Genomic DNA, 22,730 nt, shown 5'->3' with positions numbered 1-22,730 from the left:
GTGCAGCCCATTCCAACCAGAGCTCCCATCCCCTGCACGGCATCATGCTGGGACCTGGGACAGGCTCGGTGGAGACGGAGCTTTCTGTCCAGGGAGCACAAAGGAGAAGGGCTGGGGGAGTTTAGGTGGCTTTTTTCTTTGATTTTTTTCCTTTTTTTTTTTTTTTTCCAGGCAGCAGTTCCTGGTTCCCTGCAGGACACACAGTTCCCCACCACAACCTCCAACCCTCGTGGGTGAGAAATGAGCTGGGCTGGATGCTGAACATGGTTACTGCTGAAATCTCTGTCAATGCAAAGGCACAGAGAGTCTTTGCCAGCTTGCTGGGCTCAGTTATTGCCCAGCCAAGCTTATCTGGCAGCAGATCACATATGGAGCCACATCCTAGAGCTGGGCACCAAGGGAAGGTCTTGGAGGTGGATTCACCAGACAGGGGATTTGGTCTGCAAAGCCTCTTCCACCCCATCTCCCCAGTTAACCCTGCCAGGGGTTGTGTCTCAACCCAGTTCACTTGCAGCCTCGATGCAGCCAATTCCCAGCTCCAGGTGACCACATCCAGTCCTCCCCAGCCCCAGGAATGAGAGGCCATCGGGCCTGAGGAGTGAATTAACACCTTATCCTTGCAAGAGCTCATCACATAAAAGTCCCAGCACCAGCCCAGGGAGGGCATCCTTCATTTAGATCACAGCAACACCAGCAAGGCTCAGCCAGGCTGGGCATCTCCAAGGAGGCTCTGGAAAATGCACAGGGTCTAATTCTGCTCTGCTCAGCCTTTCCTACGGGAGAGGGCAAAGCTGCTGCTCCAAACTCATCCCGTTCTCCATGTGTTTTACTGCTCTGAGTGACGGGGCAAGGCAGAAAGCAGCTCAGAGCCAGGACAAGAGGGAAAGACAACCCCTGCCCCAGAGAGCACCTATAAACCCGAGAGGCAAGATGGAACACGAGGGGGAAACAGGCTGGAGGCCAGAGGGGATGCCATAAAAACTTTGCTGTGGGCACAAAGCACCTCCCATCTCTGCCCCAGTCTGGGAGCTCAGAGCAAATCCTCCCCAAACCAAACTGGAGCAGCAAAACCCACTCATGGTGCAAACGAGGTGGGAAAAAAAGAGGTGTCTGAGCCCTGGGCACCCCATGGGGCTGGAGGCAAAGGGACTGGGCTGTGTCTGCCCAGAGGGTTCAGAAGGGGACTGGCACAGCCAGAAGGGGACTCCCGATCTCCCCAAGCTTTGATGAAAAGACCCTTCCTCCTCTCTCCCTCTGCTACCTGCAGAGGAGGGCAAAATCCTCCTGACACCAGCGAGGCTCAAAGAAATCCAACTGCTCCCCACAGCACAAGTTTGTCACCTCTCCTTCCTCTTCATCCCACCTTCCTCACTTCACTCACAAATCTGTGATGGCAAAGAAGGGATTTCTTCCCCCTCCGCCAAGAAGGAAAGAGAGGAAGGGTTGGGAGGGAAGAAGCATCTTATTTCAAATAAACAAACAAAATTTATTGCCGGACACATCCCCAAGCCCTCGGCCCAGGCTGGCAAACTGCAGCCCCGATGTAATAAGCACATAAATAAAGTTTACAGCTAAACTGGCCTGACCCAGTATTGCCCCGAGGTGCAGGAGCAGTATCTTGTCATTAGTATGCAGAACACATCCCCTTAATGTCTGCTCATTTGTTCTCAGCCCACTCGGCTCTATAAATCTCCACAAAAGGGCAAGGCAGGGCTGCGGGGGAGCCGGGGGAGCGGGGCCAGGGGGATGGGAATCGCCTACTGTCCTGCTTCCAGCCGGAGCAACACGGCCTGCGCAGGAATTTCTCTGCCCTTCCTTCCACCGGAGCCCACGGGAGGAGCAGGACGGGCAGCTGGGAAGTGCCCGCACTTGCCTGCCCGAGGGGAAGGGAATAAACTGGGATTTGTGTGTCAGCACAGGTCCCAGAGCTCCCGGCACGGAGGGACACCCCTGGCTGCTCCCAGCTGGGGCACGGGCTCAGCTGAGATGGACACAAACACAGCTTGGAAGAGAAAGAGGAATTCAACAATATTTTCCCTCTTCTTTTTTTTTTTTTTTCCAGTGCTTTAAATCATCATCCCTCCTGTCAGACCCTCTCACCTTCAACACCCCACACAGCACAGGGCACCCCTCCCCAAAACTCCTCTGGCAACTCCCCATCCTTAACAGCACCTTCTTGGAGCTCTGCTGCAGGCTCTGGGCTGCACACAGGGGACCTGGGGTGGGCAACAAGGGGGGAGGATTCCTGCCTGGACAGGAGCACCAGGATCAGCACTGACAGCATCTCAATCCAAAGGGAGATGTGATCTCCCTCCCACGCTGCTGTGAGAGGAGAATCATGGAATCATGGAATGCTTTCTGTTGAAAGGGACCTTAAAGCTCATCCAGTGCCACCTCCTGCCGTGGGCAGGGACACCTTCCACCAGCCCAGGTTGCTCCAAGCCCCGTCCAACCTGGCCTTGGGCACTTCCAGGGATCCAGGGGCAGCCACAGCTCCTCTGGGCAACCTGTGCCAGGGCCTCCCCACCCTCCCAGGGAGGAACAAGAACAAGGTCTCTGATTCACTGTCCCACTGTCCCACAGAAATTATCTGCACTGCTCCAGTGCTCTGCACAAAAATTCTGCACAGGGCAATATCAGCCCCCCTTCCCTGTCATCAGCCTTGTTGGGATCTCCCCCACACATCTGAAGAAGGCAAAACATGATTTATTGTCTGACACACACACACAGAAAAACCCACCCAAAAACCAAGAAAGAAAGAATGAGGCAAAGCAACCACCCAGCACAAGCACCTGGGGAGCAGAGAGGGGGGTACATTGGGTGCAAGGAGCCAAGGGGAAAAGTGTTGTCTCCAGAGCAATCTGGTAGCTCAGGAATTGGATTTCTGATACAAAATGATGGTTTAAAACCCCTCAAAGCAGCCCAGCCACACCACACTCCTAATCCATATTCCTGGTGTTCAGAACCTTCTGCTGTCAGGGAGTCTCACAGCAAAGGTGTCAGGTCTCAGAGGTGTCAGGCTAATCCAGGAGATCACAGTCATGGAACGGTTTGGGTTGGAAGGGACCTTAAAGAACATCTCATTCCAACCCCACCTCTGTCCAGTTTGTGCCAGCCTGAGCAAATGCAGGGGAATTATTGCAGGTATGGAAAAGGGCAAAGCCAAACAAGGGTGCTTTTCTGCATACCCACATGGGTACCTAGAAACACCAGAAGTCACCATTTTCCTAGGATGCATCAAGAAAGCCAAAGCCATGTGCTCTTTTAGATTCCAAATGCTGTAACTTTTCCTTCTGTCTTAAATAATGAAGTTTGCAGACGCACGAACTCCACACGTTTTGGAATTCTTTCAACACTTGCAAACACAGGAGATGTGGTGCTCCAGCAGCCCACAGGCACTCAGCCTCCAGGATACCAGAGAAATAAGACATTTTGAGTAGGAGATTTAAGGGCAGGGACTAAAGTGAAGACTGAGGTTTGAAGTGCAACTCGAAGCTATAGATGATTTGCAGATCTGAGCCCAGGTGTTGTAACCCTGCTCCCTGCCTGCCCTGCACAGACAAGGAGAGCCTTGAAATTCCCCTTGCAATCAGCTGAATCAGCAAATCCCAACAGTTCCCACAGCCCTTGCTGCAGACTGGCAGCGAGGAGCAAACAGTGCCACGTGCTGTCGGGACCGGGGCGGAGGGGGCGAAGCCTGAGAACATTTCTGATGTCAGGAGCAATCAGGAGGTGCTCGAAGGTTCCAGGGAGACAAAATCGTGATGAAACCACCAGATATTTCACATCTCGTTACACGGGAGGGTTTCACTCCACAGCCTGGGAGCCCAGAGGTGCCACACACGTTCCTGCCCACGAGCAGGGTTCTACTGAAAGGCGGCAGGACCCATGGAAGCTGCACTGGTGGAAAGGCAGTGACCTCTCTCACCTCGGGTGGGAAACCAGCACATCCTGCCCCTGCTGCACCTCTCAGACGCTCCAGCTCGCTGGGTGATAACTGACATGCCATAAACCTGGTTTTTAACTCGCCTAATTACCAGTGTTGTGCTCATGAGTAACACGAGAGCGTTTAAGGTGGGGCACATTTTCCATTACGGGGCCCCGCTTGCACGGATTCCATGAGAAGTGTTTTCTGCTGGATGCGGCTGGGACAGAGCAGAGCCACGCTCCAGACAGAGCTTCCTAACCCCAAACCACCCCTGCCAACCAAAAGAGCCTTCCCCCTTCAGCAGAGGGGCTCCTTCTGCAGGAGAACACCCCGAGTCACCCCCGCCAGCACCACGGAAGTTGACCTTGGATAAATTCCCTGCCTCTCCGAGCTTTCCCTTTCTACAATACTGTGGCACTTGCATCAACAGCATTGGCAACACCAGATGGATTGGAGGGTACTATGCCTAAAATAATAAGGAAGGAAATAATGCAGTCCAGGCAAAATACTTTGGAATAATTAAATTCGAGGAACGGCACAATCCAGTTCCCAGCTGCAAATTGCTCTGGAAACATGGTTCCATTCCATGGAGCAGCAAGCTGGAGGCTTTGGTACAGGGAAAAACAGACCCCAACAGGGGGAATGTCTCGAGGAGTGAGGACAATGCAGTTTCTGGGATCACCTCTGTTCCTCTGTGATCAGACCTCGCTCAGCTCACACGACCTGTTGTGTTCCCAACGGAGCAGAACCCACAGAAACAAACCTGGCTCTCATCTAAGAGGCTGCTTTTCCAAAATCCCCTATTGCAGGTGGGTTTGGTGGAACCTGCATCGAGGCTGAGCACAGGGAAGCTTTTCCTCAACAACAAGCTGGAGGGACAGAGGCCACGTGATGCCCAGATGTGTCCCTGTAGGATTCTGCACACGGAACAACGGGAAAGCCCCACAGCCCTTGTCCCAGACCTGGAAGCCCAGGGAAGCTCATGGAATATCCTGAGCTGGAAGGGACCCACAAGGAACACCAAGTCCAACTCTTGGCCCTGCACAGGGCAACCCCAAAAAGCTCTTGGATCCAACACACGGTCAAGGGGAAGGAAACACCAACAGAGCAGCCCTGGCCTTACAGAAGGGCAGCAGCAGCTTGGGGGCCCTGTGACCCAGGCAGGGGCAGAGCACAGGGCTGAGCTGCTCTCCCAGAGGAGCCCAGGAAGCTCAGCCACTCCCAATGCAAAAGAAAAAAAGAAATAAAACAGTCCAACATACCAAAACCATCATTTTCAGCCCAATGTGGGAACATTTTGGAGCTCCTGGGAGCTGCACCGGTAGGAGCACTGGTTTAGTCATCATATTTGAGCCCTTCAGCTCCAGGACAGCCCAGTGCAGCCACAACCATGCAGGTTTAGGCTGGGCTGCCTAAAACTGTACCCCAACTCTCCTGCAAAGAGGGAGCCAATGCTTTGCTACCCACACACTCAGATCCAAACTCCTCCTTGCCATCCCTGCCTTCCAGCTGGCAGCTTTCGGTCGGGAAAAGACAGGATGGAGTGGGAAAAAAAAACAACCAAGAATAAATCCCTGCAGACTCTCATCTTCCTCCTCTCGTCTCCTCAAGTCATTGTTTTGCAGTACAAGTATTTCAGCTCTCCCTGTACCCGAGAACAGGATTAGACAGGTCACACCGTGGAATCAGATTACAGACTTTTACCTTTTTAACTTCTCTTCTCAGCACGTAGGCTGTGAGCTGACACCGGGGAGGGAGCACTCAGGGGACAGCCAGGGCTGGGTGGAGGTGGCAGCAGAACGTCAGTGAGTCACAGGGATCTGCCAAGTCATTGGAAGTTCTCACGAGCCCGGGACCTGAAACAAAGAAACAGGTGGGTTAAAATTCAGGGGAGCAGAAAAGAAAAGTTTTACCCAACCCGTGCAGGCAACAGAGTAAAAAATAGCTGAAAAAGTGTCCTGCTGGAATTTTGTCCCGAAGGGCTTCAGCTTCCTTGCAATTCAGAATTACAGTTTCCCCTCTCACAGCTGCCTGCAGGGCTCCAGCAGGGCCAGGGAGCCCTTGGTATCCTGAGCAAATGGGCTCTGAGGGTGCAGAGTCCTGCAAGATCTGGGACCTTGCAGAGGACTTTTGTGGCCATGGACTCCAAATCATTAATGAGCCCCGTGCTTTCAGTGCTACAGGTTTTATTTTCACATGGTTTTCCTTCAGCCAGGGAGAACAGCTGTCCTGTCTCAGCCTCTCCTCTGACTTCTTCCAGTATCAGCATCCTGCAATGTCCCCACTGAGCCCAAAAAACAGGGATGAACACAAAGACAGTCAAGAGACATCAAGAAATGGAGAAGATGAAGAGCCCATTCCTCAGGATAGTCATTCTGGTAAAAGCACGTGTTGAACGTGTTATATGTGTGTGTAATTTCGAGCTGTTAATGCTCATTATGATCTCTGGTGACAGCCCAGGACAGCCCGTGCTCCCAGTGCTGCCTGGCCCCACTCCACCTGCACAGGAGCATCACCCAGAGCAGTTCATTCAGGCTGGAAGTGTCTGAAGTATCATTACCCAAAGCACCCATTAAAACTGAGCCTTTTGGGTCCCTTCCAGCTCAGGATATTCTCTGCTTTTCCCTGCACTCAGCACTGCTCCTGCTACATCTTGGCTCTTACTGTGAACAGTATTCAAGTGCGAGTGGAACAACATTACTAAATTTATTATAATTAGCCCCAAAACACGAGGAGCATAAAGAGATTAAATTCCTTGCCCTATTTTATACCAGACAGCCAGGCAGGGCATGCCACAAACTGCTTCTCCAAGGCAGAGCAGTGCCCTAATCAATGATCCATTCTTCCTCCCTTAACGCTCGAATGGCAGGGGAAAAATAATTAATTGCCAAATAAATTATTTAACCAGCTTGTTTTTTTGTTTTTTTCCTTGTTCACCCATCACCTTTACATTTATTAACCTGGTTGTTCCAAGTCCTAGGACACCCAGGTGTTGACAGGACAGTCCTTTCTACCACAGCACTGCCTGAAGTCACTGGTACTGTCCAAGGACATGGGGGTCACCAGCTGGACCCCAAAGGCAAATCTCCCCTCATCCCACCCCTGTGTCCTGCCAAGGAGCCCTGCAGAGCTGGTGGGGGAGCACCAAGAAGCCTCCAACCAGTCCCAGGCTGGAGGGATGTGCTGTGAAACAATGTCCATGAAACGCCCAAGGCTTGGGAGTTCAAACCACAAGAACAATTCTAGAAGATGACCAAGAACTTCCTCTAGACAATGAAAAGCAAAATTAAACCCTCCTGTTTTCCATCCAGGGTGTTGCTCCCAAGTGCCACGAGAGTACCCAGGCTGTCCCTCACCTCCCAGCTCTGGGTCCACCTGGCAGGGGCTACAAACCCAGGGGGAAACACTTCACGAGATACAGAGAGAAAATCAGGGCAGATTTCCCTCAAATAACATCAACCCCTCATGTCAACCCAGGGTCTGACCCCCAAGGGCACGTTATATGGTTTTATTGGTCTCAAAACCTCTGAAGAAGGCTCTGACACATGATTTCAGCTCCGAGCCATCTCCACTTGACCAACTCAACTCGTCTTTCCCAGTCAGAGGGATAACGAGAACAAACTGATGAAAGGTGCACACCAAAAAAAATAGAGTCACTGAGCTCAATCCCCCCCCAGAGGGAACCATCTTTAGCACCATTCTTACAGAATGTACAGCACACACAGCAAGTCTGTGATGGTTTCATCACACTCAAACAGGAGAAGCCTTAACTATCCATTTCCAGGGCTGAACAGTCACAGCACATCGTGTGGGTATTTTATGAGTCTTTCCTACGAGGCACAGCCATCACAAGTCAACCACAGGCCTCCTCCTTCCCACCCCTCCAGTGACAGAACCAGGAGGAACCAAGAGTTCTGAGGAAGGGCCAGAAGGGTGGACTTGTGTCACCCTCCAACCCTTGTGAACCTCCAAAACAGGACATCAACCAATGACTGCACCCATCTGCTGCTGGGGACACCCCGGGGACAAGCCAGGGCCCTGCACAGCCCGAGCACCACCTCAGACATTTCAGCCTGTCCCAGAGCAGCCCAGAACATCCTGGTTAATGAAGTTCCCGAGATAAAGATTAACGCAATCCTTTTCACAGGCTTCTGCTGGTAATTACAACTCTATCACTTCGGAGTTAATTACACACAGCTAAAGAGGTTATTAGGTGTAGATGGAAAAAAACATTGTACTGGAAACAATTCCCTTCTGCCCTTAGCTGGCTGAGAGCTAAATATTCCCAGAGAAGAGGAAAGGTGGGAATTCTCCGTTTAACTGGTGTGTTGTTGTGAAAGACTTCTACCTTTGGGAGAGGGAGCTGGGATCAAACATGTCTCATGGGTGAAGTCCCACCTGAGCCAGGAGACCTTTGAGACTCCCCTGGTTGCATTTCTGCTCCCACCAGCATATTACAGGGCTCAGGGAGGGTAACAGGGACGAGCTGAGGGCACTGGAAAATAAATCCAGCCTGTCAGAGCCCTTAGGAGAGGGTCAGATGGGAGCATAATTTTCTCTAGACCTTCAAAAATTGGGCACTGGAGTGTCCCAAATGGCCACCTGAGGCCAGGCAGTGGCTAAAGTTGAGTTTCCCTTAATGGTAACAGGGAAGGGGAATAGGCACAAGGAGATGTTAAACAGTGACAAGCCTTGGCCTCTACCAAACTGACCTTCATAGAACCATTTGGGTTGGAAAAGCCCTCCCAGCCCATGGACCCCCCCCGTGCCCAATGCCCACCTTGTCCCCCAGCCCAGAGCACTGAGTGCCACGTCCAGGCCTTCCTGGGACACCTCCAGAGGTGGGGACTCCAAACCTCCCTGGGCAGCCCCTCCCAAGGCCTGACCACCCTTTCCATGGAGAAATTCCTCCTGATGCCCAACCTGACCCTGCCCTGCAGCCCACACACTTCTTGCTTGGCAGAGGGTGGGCACTGTCTGCACCCCTGAGAATTTCTGCAGAGTTTCCAAACCAAGTGTTTGGGACGTGCACCCAAGAAGCCCAAGCAAGGGCACAAAGAGCATCATTCCCCCAACTGCTGCTCTGTTATTTTAAACAGATAATTCTGGAGCAGAAAGCGGAGAAGCAGGAGGAGCTCAGTCAGGCTGCAGCCATTAACAAATGCCAAAGGGGTGCACACACCACCCTCCCCGGGATGATGTGTGAGACAGGCCAGGGCAAACCCCAGCAAATGCACTTCCGAGCTCAGAGCCCCAGGGCTGGAACAGGTACCAACAGAGAGGGAGGGGGAAAAAAAAAAAAAATCACAATTATAAAAAGCAACTGTCAGAGAAAACACTTGAAAACCAGCAGGCGAGAAAAGTGACTGCAGGTAAAGAGAGGTGCTGACAGGAGCTGGGGAAGGGAAGGGCTGTGTGTGTAACCAGCCTGTTCCTGGAGAACAGCAGCCTGGATAACGGTCCCTCACACGGTGTGGGGGTGATGTGGCCCCAGGATGGACCCTCAGCCTCCCTGGGAGGGGGTTTTCCAACCCTGCCGTGGCCTGGAGGGTTTGGCTCCCTCGGTGAGTTCCCATGTGTGGATCAGCTGGATCAGCAACGACAGCAGGGCTTTCAGAGAGCTGCTTGCTCTCATTAAAGACTCCAAGGGATGGAGAATTGACTCTCTCCTCCCTCACAAACTGGTCCAGCACTTAATTAAAACTCCAAATTAAAAAAACCCCACACTTTCTTTTCCAGTGGGAAAGCTGCTTCCAGCCCTGGGTGTCTCCTGGCATTGGGAGTGTCCGTGTATCCAACACCTTCCTGGAAAGGTGCATCACCTCATCCCTTGCCATCACCCTGCTCAGGTGCTGCTTCTGGACTGAGTCAATCCTTAAAATATCTGCCATCAATAGGTCAGGTATGTGAATGAGTGTTTAAGCCCTGATGCCTTGTGCCCAATTAAAGACAATCCCCAGCCAGGGCAGCGCTGACGAGGGGGAGCCGCTCCCAGGCTGGGGCTCAGGGCTGGATTTGCTGCAGAAAAAAAATCACCTTGTTCCAACAACTCCAGCTGAAAATCAGAGCTGTTCCCTGTGTGTAATCCCAGCTGTGTTTCCACCCAGCCCTGCAGGACAGCAGGGTCTGTCCATCACCATCACTGAAGCAGTGGCCAGGAATGCCCTCCACCATCACCTCTCCAGCCAGGGCACAGCTCCCACAGCAGCTCAGGGGCATTTTTACCCTTGAGAACCCACCTTCCCACCCCCCAGGCTGGAGGAATGTGGCTCAGGCAGTCCTGGGTGCAGATGGAAACCTCTGGCTTGGCCATCGAATGCAGAACTGAAACCATTTCCAAGTCACTTGCTGACCCTCCCCACCCGTTCTGCCCCACGGGAGGCCAATGGTTATTTACCCAGCGTTATATTAAATAAAGAGACAAAAAAAGAAAAAGGTTTTAAGGCAAGCAGAACTCCTTATCATTTCCTTCAATCTAGGGCTGGGTTTTGGAGAGTCATTCGCCTACAGGTGACTGACAGCAAGGGTTTGTGATGAAATACTGTTTTCAAAAACATCTTGCCTAAAAATGGCTCCAGCAGAGCCAACAAATTCCACCAGCTGATCCAGCGTTGCCACCCAAACCTATTGCTCATGGATGCAGAGGGACAGAGGCAGTGCCAGTGTGGGGTGGGGGGGAAGCTGATTTAACTGATGTTCTCCACAATTCTGCAGCGAGGCAGATCAGCCCTGGATTTTAGCACAGCCTGCCCACGGAGAGGCAGGAATCCCGCCAGGAATTGCCAGGCACAAGCAAGCACTGGTCCATCCCTGCATGCCCAGGCCAGGAGCCCTGGTGGCACTGGGCACGCTGCTCTGTGCCATGAGCTGCCTGCAGGGAGCAAACACCCGGGACAGGCAAGACTGGACACGTTGTTTCCTCCCCGTGAGGCCTTTGGATGCCGCCGAGCACCCCTCTGGAAAAACCTTTTATCCCAAGTGCCCTGAGACAACAGCGATGCAAATGCACACGAGGGTTTGCTCCTTTCCCGAGGGGAGAAGGAACACCGAGTACATTTTGCAAGGTGCTGGCAGGAGGGAGGCAATGTTCCCATTCTGCACAAGGGACACGGGGAGGTAAAAAGTGATGAGCCCAGGGGTTCTGAAAACCACCAGCAGCAAAGTGAAAATCAGGAGTCTCTGCGTGCCAGTGCACTGCTAAAGTCTAGCACAGCATCCTATTTTTAAGGCAGAAGCCCAAGAATGTTTCACAGCTTAGAGGAGCCTCAGAAAGCAACACACACAGAGAGCCTTGGAGTTAATGGCCCAATCAGCACACTTAGAACGAAGTTAAAAATGATTATTTGAGAATTCCTAAATAACTGCAGGTCAGCTGAACACCTTCTCCAGCCCAACTGAGCAACCCAGAAGCTGAGCCTCACTACACCCACCATCTACTAGATCTGATATCACAGAATGCCAGACTGGTCTGGGCTGGAAGGGACCTTAAAGCTCATCCTGTTCCACTCCCCCTGCCATGGGCAGGGACACCTTCCACCAGACCAGGCTGCTCAATGCCCCATCCAACCTGGCCTTGAAAAGCCCCTTTAAAAAAGGTGGCCTTTAAAGCCCATTTTTAAAGGGGTTTTGCTCTTTAAAAAGCCCCCTGAACACTCAGAAATACTCATCAAAAATGATTATACGAGCAGAGGAATAAATGCCACCCCTTGACCACAGTGTCCCCAGGACTGTCAGCTCCCTTGGAGAGGAACATGTCACCAGGCAGGGCAGTCACCCCCTCCAGCTACTCTGCTTCCCCTGGGAGTCAAAGGAGAGGGCTGGGAGCCTGCATCCATCCTAAAAGAAAGGTCCAAGGCTGGTGGGTTGACTTAATCCAGTCAGATCAGCTTCTTCATTCCTAAATGACTAAATTAGTTGTGACAGGTTTGGCCCGAGCTACATTCAAGCAGCCTCATGCAGAAGATTTTCCAGATGCTGCTGGATTAACCCCGGTGATACACTCAGTCAATCCAAGGGCCACCCATCCCGGTTCCAAAGCCCTTGGGCACTTTGCATCAGCCCAAGCCAGGTCCACCCTGCCCACACCCCACCTCGGGGTTGCTGTGCCCTGTCCCTGGGAGATCTCAGGCACAGATCTGCAACGGGGTTTGGAACCGACACAGCTACAGAAAAAATAAATTATATATATTAAAAAAAGAAAAAACAACAACCCTGCACAAGGTAGAGATTTCCAAAAGCACGTAATTAGAGCAGCTCGGGTGTTCCCTGCACCTCGGGCTAATGGCAGGGAACAGCCCACATGTGCACGGGCACAAAGAGGCAACAGCCCATAATATGCAGGCCGGTGCTTCTCAGAGGCTTTTACCTAAATGTTGCCAGGGTGATGTGTACATAAGGCTGTCCCTGCTCTGAACCGCAGCCACCACCCCACGGGAACACCCTGCTGGGAGCCCGGAACGGGGACTGCCGGGGGAGCACAACCAGGGGGGTTGGGGGGGTAACCCGAGGGCTCCCGGTGGTTTTGGGGAGCCCGGAGCACCCCTCGGCTCCTGCTCCCCCCCCATCCCTCCAGGGGTGTGACAATCACGGCAAGGACGAGCTCGTGGGGCAGCCAGGCTGGCACTGCCCAGCTCTGCACAACCCCAAACCCACCAGCTCTGCACGGCCCCAAACCCACCCCAGATCTGCATGACCCCAAACCCACCAGCTCTGCACAGCCCCAAACCCACCCCAGATCTGCACGGCCCCAAACCCACCAGCTCTGCACAGCCCTGAACCCACCCCAGCTCTGCACGGTCCCAAACCCACCCCCGGCTGGGGCAGTTCAGCTCTGGGGGCACACAGGGATGTGCCAGGGCAGGGGGTTTTAAAGATTTAAAATGTGATTCACAACTTCAGACTCTTTCAGGAGGTGAGGGGTCTACCCAGAAGCTCCCCTGGGTGTCACTGACCCTTCACTGCAGCAGCGAGAGCTGGGACTGCACCCTCTGCTCCAGAGGAGTCCAAGGGGGAGTTACTCCCACAGAGAACAAGCCCCTGCCAGCTGCTGAGGGAGGGATGGACTTGGGGCAATGCTGAAAGGAGCCTTGAGAACCACAAGGGAGTTCAGAAGGTGGTCAAGTTTAACAGCACTGACCCAGCCTTGCCACACCTCAGCATCTGAGCGAGGACAAGTCTCCAGCAACAGGTTGGGAAAACCCCCAGGATGGAAGGGGAGTGGTACCACAGCTAAGGCAAAGACTCCTCAAAGTCTTCCTTGCACAGCACTGCCAGGACTCAGCTCCTGTGGACAACCCTCCCCTCAGCACCTGCAGCCCTGCAGGGAGAGCTCCGAACCTCCAGCACATCACCAAGGCCACTGGAAAACCGTCCTGGTTTCCCTACCAGTCCCAGCAGACCTGAACACTCAGGCCCTGCTGCTGCTCTGGGTTAATCCAGGAGGGGAAGTGCCCCCTGGGCAGCAGAGGGTGGCAGGTCCCTGGGGAGAAGGATTTTTCCTGCTGTGCTGCTTCTCCACCAGCTGTGATCCCACAGGGATGAGGGTCCAGCAGCACCTGATGGCAGCAAACTCAGTTGTCTCTTCCCAACACAAAACCAGACCAAGACCCTCGAGGGATTCACATCAGTGAGAAACACAGGAAACACCAGAAGACATTTCTAGACCAAACACAGCCCAAAACATCTGCTGACAACGAAGCTCTGAGCTGTCCCACCACCCAGCCAGGGCAGACCCTTCTTAAAATCACCTCTGGCAATATCTCCCTGTTTTGCAAATGATTCTGGCTGCAGGAGCTGATTGAGGGACCCAGCAAGGGCAGGATTTTCTATTTTCTGAAGCAGTTTTGTTGAGACTGGCAATTTAATTAGCAAAAAAAAAAAAAAAAAAAAAAAAAAAAGAAAAAAAAGGAAAATTCTTCAGTATAATTTAGGAAGAAACATTATTTCCAGGTTAATGAGAGAAATATTCTAATTACGATGTTTAACAAGTTCTGACTTTGCCAAAATGTTCTCTTGGGAAGGCTGCACATATTTTCCCTGAACTTCAAGCAGCCAGAGTGGGAAGGGGAGAAAGCAGAGGAGGAAAGGAGGACAAGCAGCAAGGAAAGGATTCTGTAAAAGCAACAGCAAACTTGTCAAACCCCTGTTTCAGCCATCAGCTGATGGAAAATGAAGAAACATCAAGGAACAGCACGGCAGTGGCTCTCTGCTAGTACAGACTAAGGACTAAGGTTAGAGTTAGGGGGATGGTGGGAAGGAATCCTCCCCTGGGAGGGTGGGGAGGCCCTGGCACAGGTTGCCCAGAGAAGCTGTGGCTGCCCCTGGATCCCTGGAAGTGTCCAAGGCCAGGTTGGACGGGGCTTGTGGCAACCTGGGCTAGTGGGAGGTGTCCCTGCCCATGGCAGTATGTGGGATTGGATGAGCTTTAAGGTCCCTTCCAACCCAAACCATTCCATGGTTCTATGAGACCCAGTAGATGGTGGGTGGCACGTGGGTGCCACGTTAACTGCTCAGCCCTTGGCAGCACCGAGGGCAGGAAGCCTTTCCCTCTGAAGGCAGCTCAGGGGGGTGATATTTGTTTTCTCTGCACGGCTCAACAGCAACATAAATTTCCTCCTCCCGGCTGCAGACAGCACTGAGGTGGCTCCTGTCAGCTCAGGTTTCTTTCCCAGTGAAATCCCTCTCCAGCAGCCAGGTCTCTCTCCCTCCTGGGAACACTTTGGACTCGTTCAGGATCCCAAAGCCCCACTGCCACCAGGCAACACCATAGAAAGGGCATCAGTTCCAGCTTGATACGCAAACCCACCGTATCTGGCAGATGATTCATTGATCCACATGACCTTGTGACAGGTTCTCAGATCTTTATTATTCCTGAATCACATCTGCTCGTAAATACCAGAGGGTTTTTTCACACCTGGTGTTATTACAGTGAACAGCCAAAGGACGACTCATTTCGGCTGCCTTAGAAAAATATTTCCTCCTCTTTTGGGCTTTTGCAGGATTACAGGAAGAGCCTCCCCACAAACAGATCATTACCTCTATTGGGACTCATGGTTTCGGCAACACTTGAAGTAATTAAAAAGTTAAATTACAGGAGAAAGAGGACTAAAACAAAACCAGAGTCATTGTTTACTTCCCCGTGTTGGTTTTTAGATGATATCAAGCTCCAAACCAGGAACTCAAACAGCAGGGACTCACTTTGATAAAACATATCCTTCCTCCCTGCTGGAGGCATCTGGGGAGGAGCTCCTGCAGCTCCTGATCCCATTCCCCTGGAGTAACAGAGCCTGGGATTGCCAGTCATGCAGAGGTGCCAAACACCCCCCTCTCCAGGCTGGCAGATCCCAGGACCTGCCAACAGGGCTTGGAAAACTGTGGGCTCAGTCACTGAGCCAAGACAATTCCCTGTTTTCCTCATGGACCCAAAAGCCTCAGAGCTTGAATACAAGAGGAGCCAGGGGGATGGACACAGGACTGCCCCCAGAGGGGCATCCAGAGCCCTGACTTTCCAATATGTTTGATCAGAACAGTCACAGAAAACATGAAAGTCAACGTTTCAGCAAATAAAATGTTCCCCCAGCCCTTACTTAATGGTAAAGAAAAGTAACAGCCCATAAAAATTTCTACCTCCATTTCTCTGCAGGAAGCCATAGAGTGATTTCCCCAGTGCCTGGGGGAATAGCAGCAAGCCAGGGGAGGAGACAGAATTCCACGGGTCACATCCAGCCTCTGTGGCCAGGTCATCCCTGAGCTGGGGCAGGTCCTGGTCCCTGAGCCCTCAAACCCAACCCTGAAGCCCTGACCTCAGCCAGACCTGTCTTGAGCAACCCTCAGAGCACAAGTGCTGAGGTGATTAATGCCACAGCCACCCATGTCACCTGCCAGGCCCTGAGAAGACACCGTTCACCACAGCCTCAAATTTCCTGAAACTGGAGATAATTGTTGGTTTTGGCCCAGCTCTGGAACGTGCCCAGTGCACCAGGCTCCCAGGCTCCTTGGGAACGTGTGATTTAATAGGAGACCGAAAAAAGCCTGACTCCAGCAAAACTCCAGGCTGGAAGGAGCCTCCAATGTGCTTCAACAAGCTGCAGGGTTGCTTTTTAATCTTGCTGCCTCCTGCTCCCAACCTGCCATCAGACCAAGGCACTGGGGGCTGGGACAAAAGGCACAGCCCCTGGTGCTGCTGGCACAGCCACATCTCCCTGCGTGTGCACAGCCCTGCCTGGCTTTTCCCAGCTCTTACCCATCCCAGGAAAGCACCGAGTTTGGGAAAGCAAAGGGAAAGCCCTGGGAACAGGGGCAGAACAGCTTCAACACTGCTGAACACCTGGCTGGGAAAACCTCCCTGTAAAACCTCCCAGGCAGAACCCACGTGCCTGAAGGACAGGCACTGGGCTGCTCAAATTTGGGGTGTTTGTTTGTTTGTTTGTTTTTTTCCTCCAAAAGGACATGGAGAAAGTTTTTGCTTTCTTAAGCAGCCCCAAATTTCAGCAATGATGTGGCAGCTCCGTGCTGGACACACAGGGACTAACAAGACACCTCATGCAGGGGGGGCACAGGAGGGGGTTCCCAAGAGAGCCCAAAACTGCAACAGAAAACACATCTCAGCACTGGCAGGAGCCAGGTCAGGGGCAGGGTGGATTAAAGACTGGCCTGTTTCTTTATTTATTTGGCATTTACCAGGGAACAAGGCCCTGCTTTGCAGGTTCAGTAGGCACAGCTCCCTGGGAAGCTGGACACGGATGGGCTGGGATGAAGCAACAAGAAAGCAAGTCACTCCCTCACCCTGCACTGAGCTTTCCCCAGGGGAGACTGTTCCACTCCTTCACTCATTCCTCCCTGGCAGAACAGTGACCCCAAGCCTCCCTCTTTTGTCGCAGCCCCAGCCTGGGAGATGTTCCTCCTTTTGTTCCACACCACGGCCAAAGAAAACACTGAGATGGCACTTCCCCAGGACAGGCTGCACATACCCAGCAAGGTGTGCAGCACCCCTGGCACCAGGGGGGGTGGAGGGTGTCCCTGTCACTGCCACCCTGGGAAGGCAGCCCAGGGATCCCAGGGCATCCCTGCAGCAGCCCCAGAGCACGAAGGAGTTAAAGCCTCCTGGTTGCTGAGGGATTTCTCCATAATCTGCCCCCATGTCATGGGGATCAGGACTGTGGGTGGTAGTGCTAGTCCGTGGCAGTCGTTCAGGCCCATGGCCCAGCACCTGACTGGCTCAGAAAACCCTCTTATCCAAGCAGTTTTCAAATTTAATTAAGAGGGACCTGTGACGGGCTTAACGTCGCCTGTGCCGGCCCAAAAGCTCCCTCAGGAGTTCTGACAAAGGCAGGAGGGAGCAGGGACACAGCCAAGGGGTGGCTTGGCCACAGGGAGCCACGGGAAGGTTTTTGCAGAGTTTCACCCAAAACCACAAAGCAACGGCAGGAAAAAAAAAATAAAACTGAAGGTGATGGTGAGAGTGAGGGGTCAGATTCTTTTGTGCAGAGGTAATGGTGGAGCCAGAAGGAAATTCAGGTTAATAAAAAACGGGCTCTCTTAGTTAAAGTTTGCCAACCCCAGGGAGCAGAGCCTCTGCTCACCCTGGGACGTGGCTGGAGCCAACACGTTGAGCTGGGCCTCACATGGAGCAAAGCAAAGCTGCTGCTGGCACTGGGAAGGGGATGGGGAACACAGGAAATGCTCCTCAGGTGGGAAAACTCCTGGTTTTCCCAGCTCAGGGGCATCAGTCCCAAGGGATCACGTCCATCCCTCCTCACCGTGGAAATTCATCCATCCTGGGTAAGAGGAAACCACAGGACATGGCAACAAGCACTGGTTTTAATGTCCCTCTAGGAGAATTTATCCCAGGAAAGTCAGCTCCATGCAGGGCAGGGACCACCAGTTTGGCAGGGCAATGGTGAGAACATCAGAGCACCAGTCCAGGAGGAAGATCCCCAGCTAATACAAACAGGTTAAATAGACTCATTTCCTAAAATTAGTCCCAGGCCAGGATCCCACATGGAAGTTATGTCATTAACTGCTAATTCAATTACCCAGATGACAGTAGCTCTATGCCCTGACTTGAAATCTGAAGTCTTGGTTTGAGGTTGGGTTTGAAGGGTTTGGGTGTCCCACCCCCCCTTTATTTTTGGCTACTTGGCAAACTCACCCAGAGCAGGAAATTAGGAAGAGAAACAGTCTCAGTGTCAATACTCACTGAGTCTATTTACCAAGGGCTATTTGCACTAGATAATCACTCCAGAGTGTCTCACCTCCTCCACTCCTCAAGAGCCAAATGATGTCATGGAAGTGGCATCCAGAGCAGGAGCCAATATGAACCAACATAACCCAGGCCCAGCAGGAAATCACTCAGCAGCCTCTACATATGCATGGGATCAGCTCCCCTTCTTTCCAGGGCTGCCCATTGCATGGGATCAGCTCCCCTTGTCCCAGGGCTGCCCATTGCATGGGATCAGCTTCCCTTCTTCCCAGGGCTGCCCATTGCATGGGATCAGGTCCCCTTGTCCCAGGGCTGCCCATTGCATGGGATCAGGTCCCCTTGTCCCAGGGCTGCCCATTGCATGGGATCAGCTCCCCTTGTCCCCAAGGCTGCCCATCTCCAGCACAGAGGGGGAGCACGTCCCCTCACCCACCCCAGACAGCCCCAGCCTGGAAAGCATCCCCGGGGGGTGAAGTGCCTCCATACAAGTGTCTGAGCAAGTCCAGAGCTCACAAACACAACTAAACACAGATAATTCCATGACTTTGTTCCTTTGCCTTCAAATGAGCCCAACTATGGTCATTAAACAGCGAGTTTGCCAGATCTGCAAACTGATCATAGCTCCAGCTGAGCACTGTCTCCCTTTAATTCCTCTCCCCCAGTGACAGCCATGGGAGCATCAGCCTCCAACAGCCTCTGGAAATGCTAGAATTGCCAGACTCCTCCTGCCTGGATCCCAGCCTCCTGCTCCAGGTGGGACTGTCACTGCCCATCTGCAGTGACACCTTCCCTGCACTTGCACAACGGCCCAGTGGCCACCTCCAAACCCTGACAGGGCCACAGCATCTCTCCCAGGGCCACTCAGCTCAGTTTTTACTCCCCTGGGACAAAGCCACAGAAACCAAAGCCCAGACTCCTCCCTCAGAGCATCCAAGGGGATGAGCCAAAGGCACCCGGGCACTGGGAGCACTGTGGGTTCACTGGGGTGGCTCTGCCATGGCCAGTCCCACCTCCCACCCTTCCCTCTGCATTCCTGCTCCCTGGGAGACTCCCTGGACACAAGCTCTGGCACTGCCCCCCCCCAGCCAGCCCTGCCTGTGCCACGGAATCTGTTAATCAGGGCAAGCAGCAGGAACTGGGACAGAGCAAAACCCCCAGGGCTGCTGCCCACCCATGTCCCACAAATCCCAGGGGAGCCCCACGGGATCCCAGGCTTTCCCAGCAGGGCTCTGCACCCACACCTCCAGCCCCGTGGCAAGTGGGGAGGGGGGACAGCAGCAGGAATGCTGAGACACCCCACACGTGTCCAGACACGTCTCCTCCAGGCGCTGTCGGGGCCGAGGAGCTGCTGCCCAGCTGGAGGAACTTGGATGAGGATCATTCGTGGGAAGGGCTCCCAAATCCCACCCCAACTCCCCCCATGGGGCTGTGGGCAGTGGGCTGAGCACAGGCAGAGAGGACCCTGCTCAGAGGAGACCCTCCTGAGGAAAGGGACCCTCTTCACCTGGATGGATTTCCAGACCCTCACACAGGAGGGAACCCACAGGAATCAAGGATAACTCGGAAGCTGGCATTGCCTCCAGCTCCTTTCAGCTCTCCCTGCTCCAAAATGCACACTCAGGGACTGCAGGGACAGGCCTGTGTGATCTCTCCTTGGCAGCCCTCAAAAAGAAACATTTCGCCATTTTATCCCACTATTTAAAAAAAATAAAAGCAAAGAGGGAGGTGAAGGGGAGGTTGTATCGGACGATTAAATATCCACAGCAGCCCAGAGAAAGAGGAGGACAGGAACACAGGAACAAAGGGGAAAAAAAAAAATCTGCTTTTTATTATTAAACTATTCTCTCAAATTTCTAATAAGCAGGTTGAAGTTTAAATTACAAGATCTCTAACAAAGTCAGGATCCAAACAGTTCAGGAGCCTGCAGATAACAATCGCCTTTCCCCAGCTCAGTTTCAAGTCATTTTTTGCGGAGACAAAGCTCCCATTCAGAGGGGCAGAGGGACCTCGGGGGTTTTATTACCCTCAGCCCTGGAGCCCCAAAGAGGCAGAGCCAGGGAGGGAAGTGGGTCCTGCACCTGCAGAGGGACAGCAGGGACAGTGAGGCCACCGGCACCGGGAGGATCTGGGGCAGCCCAACCCCTTGAAGTGCAACCTGAGCCCCCCTGCTCAACTCAGCCTTGCAAATCTCCCAGATTTCGGGCAAAAAAAGGAGGGGAACAGGGAGCCCTGAGCTGTCAGACCTGGCTGCACAGGGTGCAAACTGCTGGAGAATTCATCTCTGGTCCTTACCTTGTGGCAAAACACAGTTTGGATGCTGTGAAGGACAATGCCAGAGCCAAAGGATGTGCTCTGTTAAAAGGGGGATTAAAGCTGGAAACATACCTTCCATGGGAATCTGGCAGGAAGGATACACCAAATCCCTAATAAATAAGAGTTCTGCTGAAATTTAAGGGGAAGAGACATCCAACAGCCAACTGGGAAGGTGGAACTAGGCTGGGAGAACACCTTTGCCAGGTGATAAGCAGAGAGCACCTGGAGGAAACAGCAGTGCTGTCTCCAGTTCCAGACCATTCCTGCACAGGACACCGGATCCAGTATCCTTAGTGCCTACTTCAGAAATACCCTAAACATGGAAGAACAGTGTTAGACAAACCCCCTCAGGGCAGGGGTTCCCAAAGGGATTGAAGGACCTGCAGACCGGTCTGATTTCTTCTGTGCCTGCATCACAGGACCCCTGAGGTCTGTGTGCATCTGTGACACAGATACAGGCAGAAACACCCCAACCCCACTGTCAGCTGGAGGTTTGGATGTGCCAAACCCATTTTGGGATCAGGCACATTGAATGTGTCACCACAGGAGCCTTCGGGAGCTCCTTGTCCAGGTCCCACCAGCTGCTGGTGAGGGCTGTGCCCCCAGGAGGCACCACCGCCTGAAGAGGCAGCAGCACTTGCACTAATTGGGGTTAATTAAGCAGGTGCAACAGCGCATTGCGCCATTCCAGGACCAGCAGCTTGTCAGGACCAGCTGGGGGACCCTGATCCGAGGCACAGGCACTCGGATCCCCCGGGACCAGCGGGTGGAACAGCACTGGCAGGAGACGGCACAGCCCCAGCACCCACCTCCTGCTCGGCACGGGTTTGCCTGAAGATGCCCCCCCTTCCATCCCCCCCCTCACTCCCAGCTCCGTGGGGAGGAGGGGGAGGAATCTGCTTTCCCCGTGGGTCTTCCCCTCGCTCGCAGCTGCCCCCCCTTCTCCCCCTCGCTCCGTATTGAGGCCGATAATTACCGCTGAATAGCCTTCCAGATTCCCATGCTCGTCAGCCTGCCCTCCCTTCCCAGCGCCTCCCGGAGCGGGAAGGAAGGATTAGGCACCCACGGAGCAGCCGAACCGGGGCCACGGGCAGGCGGGACCACGCCCGGCTCACCTGCAGCAGGTGAGCTCCGGAGGGATGATGCACATCCCAGATCCCACACGGATGCTGCAGGCACAACCCTGGCAAAGCCAGCAGGACTCTCCCCCGTGCTCCCCCCTCCCTGGGTATGTTTTTTCCCACCTGCCCAGCAGCTCACGGAGACACCCCCCGAGGCAAAGGGAAGGTCTGTCCTGCCCAGGGAAGTTCACATTCCTGCACCTGCAGACAGCAGGCAGTGTGTCCATCAGTGCACACCCACCAGCACATGGATTTCTGCTGCTTGGCACCAGAGAACCAGGGAGCCAAGCTGGGGATGGTGTGGAGACTTTCTGCTGAGCACAGGGACCCCAGGACATGGCCCCCCATCCCTACATCCCCTCACATGCCCAGCCAGGGCATCACTGCTCCCCTGGGCCCGAGCAGAGCTCAGGCAGCAGTTCCACCCATGTTACACAGCAGAGCCAAGAACAAACCAACATCTCCCAAACCCTCCCCTCTGCTGGAGCCAGAAATGGAGGCTGAATTTCCTCCTCCACATTCAGCCCCTGTGTGAGGAGCCCCAGAGGTGACAGACCCTCGCTCAGCCCAGCACTGCTCAGCCCCACAGAGCTCTGTATCCCACCTGCTGCACTTCCATGCTGCTTGTGCCAGCAGCACACAAAAAGAAACACCCCAAAAAAACCAGAAAATGCTCTGAGCTGGCATCTGGGGCAGTTTCACCAGGGACATGCTGTGCCCAGGACCTTCACCCTTGCCCACGCACCGACCGTGGCCAAGAGCAGCTCGAGCGAACAGCCTGGGAAGAGGGAGGAAGGAGATTCAATCCCTGCTCTGCCAACAACCTGCATATCCCCCCTGAAAAACCTCCCCTGCACCTTCCCGGCCCAGCCCCCCTTCACAGTTCCTCTAATTAATTCAGGAGAAAATTAATTACAGCGGGATTTTCAGCAGCACAGCATCTAATGACCGACTCCCTGCTCTCCAAACCAGATAATCTCGGGCTCCCACTCGCGCTGCCAAACCTGGCTCTGCCGCCTCCCCCTTCCCAGCCCAGCACAATGCCCTGCTCTAAATTAGGCAGGGAGAGAGTCGCTTGGCAAAAGCGAATCAGAGCACTGAGGTCAGGCCCTGCAAAACAACAGAACTGCCTAAAGAAACCCCAGCATTAATCCCGTCATGCTTCCGC

The sequence above is a fragment of the Pipra filicauda genome, unplaced genomic scaffold (assembly GCF_003945595.2).
Source record: "Pipra filicauda isolate LSUMZ 115617 unplaced genomic scaffold, ASM394559v2 scaffold80_size11013439_pilon, whole genome shotgun sequence".
NCBI lineage: Eukaryota > Metazoa > Chordata > Aves > Passeriformes > Pipridae > Pipra > Pipra filicauda.
This window is presented reverse-complemented; position numbering follows the sequence as displayed.